The 7,416-nt window shown below is 39.3% G+C and overlaps 1 pseudogene; it reads left to right on the top strand.

The window, feature by feature from the left end:
* Positions 1–2,247: 2,247 nt before the first annotated feature.
* On the top strand, positions 2,248–3,182 carry LOC118829795 (annotated as a pseudogene).
* The last annotated feature ends 4,234 nt before the right edge of the window (positions 3,183–7,416 follow it).

Raw genomic sequence — 7,416 nt, 5'->3', positions numbered from 1 at the left:
TTTCGTTGGGTTGGGATTTTTGTTCTTAAAACAATATTGTTGTTACTATATACAGCATTCCCTTGGTTCTGATCATTCTATTATTTCATTCTAGTCTATCCTTGTTTTTCTAAGATCGTCAAGCCCACCACTTCTTATAGCACCATAGTATTCTATCACAATCATATACCACAGTTTGTTCAACCATTCCCCAACTGACAGGCATCCCCACAACTTCCAGTTCTTTGCCACCACAAAGAGATTTTAGCAAAGTATCAGGATATAGAGTAAATCCACATAAATCACCAGTATTCTGACATATCACAAACAAAACCCTGCAAGAAGAGATACTAAGACATATCCCACTTAAAATAACTCTAGACAGTATAAAATACATGGGAGTACATCTGCCAAAACAAAACCAAGAACTATATGAACGAAATTATTTTAAAAGGTTTTATCCAAATAAAGTCAGATGTAAATGTTTAATGAATATTACCTGCCTAACCATGGAGAAAGAGCTCAGTATGTGTTTTTCATAGGCACAGCAAATTTACCATGGGTCATGGGAGGAGAATTCTCATTTAGGTATAGGATGAACTAGATGAGTTCTGGGGTACCTTCCAACTCAGTCACTGGGTGCTTCTGGAATTTTCAGAGAGAATTTCTTCTAGAAATTCTGTCTCTTTGATTCAGACTGTTCCTGACTTTTCTGATTAATATAATGAACATACAAGGTGGCCTGTCCTTGTTTGAAGTTGCTAATTTTACCCCAAAATCTTAGGTGAAGACTTGACTCTGTTCTCTCCAGAAATTTCATCCTGGACTGAATAGTCTCATTTTAACTTGGGTCTGTCTTCCATCCACAATATTGTTATCCTGGGCCATATATTTTTTTCTTTTTCAAGACCACGTACATCTTGGAAAGGAATATAAAACATAGAGTCAGCTGGTATGGACTTTAGAATATAGAATGTCAGAGTTTTGGGGGGTTATAGAAGACGTGTCTGAACTGGAAGACACTATTGCCTGGAGCTCCCAGAACCCATTCAAGGCTGATGGAGCAGAGTCTCCTCAGCTATCTCAGAGGAGCCCTAGCTTTAGAAACACAAGATCACCAAATACTGGAAGGCTGATCCCATCCACTATTGACTCTGTGTAGCTATAGCATATAAGACAGGGAAAAGCACACAAGCCCCTAGACTCCCCCTTCATACAAGACTATAATTCATTTTAAAATGATTTGAGAGCTTCTAGTAGACAGTAAACTCACTATGAGTCAGCAGTAATATTGCAGACAAAATAATCTGAAACAACTTAGCCTGCATTAAAGGAATCATAGCTTCTAATAAAAAGCGATCATTCCATTGTCTTTGACCATAGTCAGAACTCATCTGAAATTCTCTGTTTAGTTCTGGGTATCATGATTTAGAAAGGACATTGATAATCTGGAGAGAATGCAAAGGACAGTAACTAGGATGGTGAAGGGCCTATGAAGATCAGCTGAAGGAATTAGAATTTGGTGACTTAAAAGAGAGAAAACATACGCAATATGGGCTTACTGTCTTCATATATTCAAAGGGATATTATATGGGAAAGAAGTGAGAGAGAGAGAGGCATATTTTGACTCAATAAAAAGGAAAGTGAACAGAAACCCAGAGAGGAATAGGCTCCCTCAAGGAAGCTGAGAAGTTTCCCTTCCATAGAGGTATTCAAGAAAATGCTAGATGCCCACCTGCAAGGTATATTTTTGTGGGACAAAAATTTGTACTGTCTGTCCTAAGAGGTCCCTTCCATTTCTATGTGATTTTATTATTTCAGTTGAGGATTGGATGGCCTAAACCCTTTAGTCATACCAGATCACTGTCCTCTCTCTCTGCTGTGGGCTGTAAGAGTGGACCTACCATGCCCATAGTATCTCCTCCTTTATTTCAGTGCTCAAAGGTCACTGATGCTTAGAGCAAATTTAAGATGGTGTTCACAAAAGGTTCGTTTCTAAATGTGATTGTTCATGTTTCAAAGACTATCTGAACTGGAAGGAATCTTAGAGGTCATTAGGTCCAAGTCCTTTGCCTTGCATTGAGGGGTTGAATGTGGAAATATTGACTTGTGCAAGATCACAAAGATAATAAGTGGCAGAGACTGGGACAGAACCTAGAAATTCTAAGTCAGAACCTGGTGTTTTTTCCTTTTCTTTTCCATATACAAGGATAACTGTATTTTCATGCCATGCTCTTCTCATTTCTCTTTCTCAGCAGAAAAGTCAGCCCTATGGAGCCAGGAAACCAAACACAATTCGCTGAATTTATCCTCTTGCGATTTACTGAGAAGCCATATCAGCAGGGGCTCCTCTTTGGGCTGTTCTTGGGCATGTATTTGGTCACAGTGGTTGGAAACCTGCTCATAATGTTGGCCGTTGGCTCTGACTCTCACATCCACACTCCCATGTATTTCTTTCTTTCCAATTTGTCCTATGTGGATATCTGTATGGTATCCACCACAGTCCCCAAGATGTTGGCAAGCATTTTGACACAAAACTAGGCTATCTCCTATGCTGACTGTCTTGCCCAGATGTCCTTCTTTTTGGTTTTTGCTGGTTTAGACAATTTCCTCCTCACTGCAATGGCTTGTGATGGTTTTGTGGCTATCTGTCACCCTCTACGCTATGCAACCATTATGAGCCCTGGTGTCTGTAGCCTACTGGTTCTGATTTCCTGGATAATAAGCTTTCTAGATTCCCTCCTTCACTGTCTGATGGTAACACGGCTCTCCTTCTGTACAAACCATGAAATTCATCACTTCTTTTGTGATCTTGCTGAGGTACTGAAACTCTCTTGTTCTGACACTCTCATCAATTATGCCTTGATATATCTTGTTGGGGCACTATTGGGCTTTTTCCCCTTCACAGGGATCCTTTACTCTTATAGTCAGATCTGTTCTTTTCTTCCATTTCGAAAATTCCATCTGCTCAGGGTAAGTACAAAGCATTTTCTACCTGTGGGTCTCATCTCTCTGTTGTTTTCTTATTCTATGGCACAGATTTTGGAGTATATTTTAGCTCCTCTGCTACTCACTCTTCCTGGAAGAGCACAGTTGCCTCCACAATGTTTTCTGTGGTCACCCCTATGTTGAACCCCTTCATCTATACACTAAGGAATAAGGACATAAAAGATGCCCTTAGGAAACTCATTAGCAGAATGTGATGGGGCTGGGTCCTGGTCCTTGGAATAAGATGCCGGAACTTCTGAAGAAAATATTAGAAGGCGGAAATGTTGGATTCCTCAATTCTCTCCCCACTCAAATCCATCCCCCATTTAGCCACTACAGTGATTTTCCTAAAGTATAGGTCTGTCGCTGTTACCTCTCCTTCTCCCTCTCCCCCCATTCGCCTCAATGCAGTGAATGCCAGTGTCTCCCTATTGCCTCTAGGATCAAATACAAAATCCTCTGCTTGATATTCATAACTGAGAAGCTAATAAATTAATAATAAAATTAATAAAATATTTGTTCTGTAAAACTTGGACTCAGTCAACAGCCTACACTCAAGGACCTAGAAGACTACATGTAGCCTTGAGGCCCCAGGTTCTCCATCCCTGAGTCCTTACCCCTTTCTACCTTTCCAGTCTTCTAATATCTTACTCCATGCCATATACTCTTGGTTCCATGTACACTACCCTCTTTCCTGTTCCATGAACAAGACACTCTATTTCTTGGCTCGGGGTATTTTCTCAGGCTATCTTCCACGTCTGGGGTGCTCTCTCTACTCAACTCCATCTGCTGGCTTCTTTTGCTTCATTTAAGTCCCAACTTTTTAAAAATCCCATTTTTACTGGAAACCTTTCCCAGCCTCTCTTAATTATGGCCCTTTCCCTCTGTTAATGATTTCCTATTGATCCTTATTTTTATATATTTGTTTGCATGTTGTCTCCCCCATTAGATTATGAGCTCCTTGAGGTCAAGGACTGTCTTTTGCCTCTTTTTGTATCTCCAGTGCTTATCAGAGTGCCTGGCCCATAGTAGGTACTTAATAAATGTTGCTTGATGAACCTCAAGGTTCCTACCTTACTGGCTCACTCTGCTTTTGACTGTAAGTGACCTCAATCTTATTTTTCATGGCCTTTATTCATGGAGTTCCCACCAAAATGACATCTGCTTTAACACCTCCTGTTTCCTCAAGACATTTTCTGGCTTAAGAAAGTCCTGGAAATGGAGTGGCAAGGCCAGAATTTTAGCCCTCTGACTACCACTTAAGAGCTGTGTGCCCTTGGCCAAGTCACTTAAGATCTTTATCCCTCAATTTCTTCATTTCTGAAATGGGAATTGGAAGACCAGCCCTGATTATCCAACATGTTTTTTGTTCTGCACATCAAATCAAATATTGTATGAAAGTGCTTTATAAACTGTGAAATATCACGTAGCTACAGGAAAGGAAGAAGAAATTAGAGAAAATCAATATGGGATTTTCATCATTGGGAGTCTAGGTGCCAATTCCTCCGTTCCTTAGCCATTACAAGTTCCTTGGCCATTACAAGTTTCTGTGGTTAAAAAAAATCACACATTGGCCAATGCTGTCATCATGAACCTCTTTGTGCTTTGCCTACTACCATAGGTGAAATTTTTTTGTTTAGTTGGACCTGGAAGAACTGGAGTTCTGATGACACAGTCTCCGAGAAACTAAGGTCCACATTTGACAATGAGACGTTGAATGTGTATATCTGTGGAAATTCCAATTGCTTTCATGATCATCTTTGTCTTCATCACCCTCAAACATAGGTCTGATGATTTCACTACTTTTCTTAAGATGCTTAACTGGCTCCCCATTGTAGCTAGGAAAAAATTTCATCTCCTGTGACATTTAAAATCCTGCATGATCTAACTCCAACCTGTGTTCCTGGGCTGACTTTATATCACTGCCCCAACATACTCTACATTCCCCCCCAAACTTGTGTGTGTATACATACACACACACACACACACACACACACACACACACACACATATATATATATTAAACTTAACAAACTTCAAATAAAATGGGCATTTCCATATACAAAATGGAACAAAAAAGAGGATTATGTGTGAAACTGGATCTCTATTGCATAAAGCTTATTTCCTTTAAATATAATAGTATATTATAAATTCTAAATATATAATAGTATATTATGTACTCTACATGTATAATAGTATATAATACACTCAATACATAACTTTCTTTTTTAAAATTTATTTAATATTTTATTTTTCCCAATTACATGTAAAACCAATTTTTAACATTCGTTTTTAAAACTTTGAGTTCCAAAGTCTCTCCCTTCCTACCTCCCTGTCCCCCTCCCCCATTGAGAAGACAAGCAATTCAATATAGGTTACGCATGTGTAGCCATGCAAAAAAAAATGTCCATAATAGTCATGTTGTGAAAGAAAACATAGACCGAAAAATCCTCAAGAAAAATGAATAAAGTAAAAAAGTATGCTTCAATCTGTATTCAGACACCATCAGTTCTTTGTCTGGGGATGGATAGCATATTTCGTCATAAGTCCTTCAGAGCTGTCTGAGATCGTTGTATTGTTGAGAATAGCTAAGTCATTCATAGCTGATTATCCTACAATATTGCTATTACTTTGTAAACAGTACATTTCACTTTGCATCAGCTCATACAAGTCTTTCCAGGTTTCCCCAAGGGCATCCTGCTCGTCATTTCCTTTTTATGATTCTCTTGAGTCTTGTATTTGAAAGTCAGATTTTCTATTCAGTTCAGGTCTTTTCTCAGGAATGCTTTAAATTCCTCTGTCTCGTTGAATGTCCATTTTCCCCCTCAGTTTTGCTGGGTAGGTGATTCTTGGTTGTAATCCTAGCCCTCTAATCCTTTAATATAGAAGCTCCTGAATCTTGTGTTATCCTGATTGTGGTTCCATGATACTTGAATTGTTTATTGCTTTACTGCTTGCAATATTTTCTCCTTGACCTGGGAAATCTGGAATTGGGCTATATTCTTGAGGGTCTTCATTTTGGGATCTCTTTCAGGAAGTGACTGGCAGAATCTTTCCATTTCTATGTTACCCTCTGGCTCTAGAATATCAGAGCAGTTTTCCTAGATAACTTCTTGAAAGATGATGTCTAGGCTGTTTTTTGATCATGGATTTTTTAAAATTATCACTCCTGGATTTATTTTCCAGGTCAGTTGTTTTTTTTTTCCAGTGAGAGATTTCACAGGCTTCTATTTTTTTCATTCTATTGATTCTGTTTGATTGTTGCTTGATTTCTCATAAAATCATTAGTTTCCATTTGCTCCATTCTAATTTTTAAGGAATTATTTTCTTCAGTGAGATTTTGGACCTCCTTTTCCATTTGGCCCATTCTGCTTTTTAAGGCATTCTTCTCCTCAGTGGTTTTTTGGACCTCCTTCACCAGTTAATCTAGTCTGTTTTTTCAGATGTTATTTTATTCAGTATTTTTTGTGTCTACCAAACTGTTGACTCGTTTTTCATTGTTTTTTGCATCACTCTCATTTCTCTTCCCAATTTTTCCTCTACTTCTTTTACTTGATTTTCAAAAATCTTTTTTGAGCTCTCCAATTGCCTGAGACCAATTCATATTTTTCTTGGAGGCTTTAGATGTAGGAGCTTTGACTTTGTTGTCTTATGAGTGTATGTTTTGATCTTCCTTATCACTATAGTAACTTTCTATAGTCAGAGTTTTTCTGTTGTCTGCTAATTTTCCAAGCCTATTACTTGACTTTTTAATTCTTTGTTAGGGTAGAGCTCTGCTTCCAGGGTGGAAGGCAAATTGTCCCAAGCTTCAGGGGGTTTGTAAAGCTGTTTTCAGAGATACTTCTAGGGACTTGTAAGTTTTCACTTCTTCCAAGATGGTATGATCTAAGGAGAGGTGATTACTCCTCTCCTGGTCTGTGCTTTGCTCTACGAGTAACCGCAAGCACTCTTTTCTGCCCTGGAACTATGAGGAGGGTTTCCCCCTCCACTGCGGCCATAAGCTCTGCTGTGCTAGTACTCCTCCTCACCCTGGGACTGTCACTCAGTACTGCAACCAGGATCCAAGTATGGGCAAAGCAACAGAGTCCTGCCCCAGTGCTAGCAAAAAGACCTCTGTTATCTCCTTCTGACCAATTGTTTGACCCGCTTACCATCTGCGGGCTGAGAGCACCAGAAGCAGCCGCTGCCACTGCCACTGCTGATTCAGTCACTCTCAAGGAAATTCACCTACTCATAATGATGTTCCATCTCTCCCTCTTGAGCCATTATACAGGCGGTTTCCCATGCATGGAACATAGGGGAGCCTGTATTTACCTCTGTGTCTTGGTTTTCCCAGCTCCATTCATGGCCGAATTTAAGTGCTAACTCCAAGAATTCCTGATTTACCCATTTGTTAGTGTTATCCCTCAGTCCCACGAAATTTACTGCACATATTTTATATTTAGCTTT

This window comes from Trichosurus vulpecula, chromosome 1, assembly GCF_011100635.1.
Source record: "Trichosurus vulpecula isolate mTriVul1 chromosome 1, mTriVul1.pri, whole genome shotgun sequence".
Classification (NCBI taxonomy): domain Eukaryota; kingdom Metazoa; phylum Chordata; class Mammalia; order Diprotodontia; family Phalangeridae; genus Trichosurus; species Trichosurus vulpecula.
This window is presented reverse-complemented; position numbering and strand designations above follow the sequence as displayed.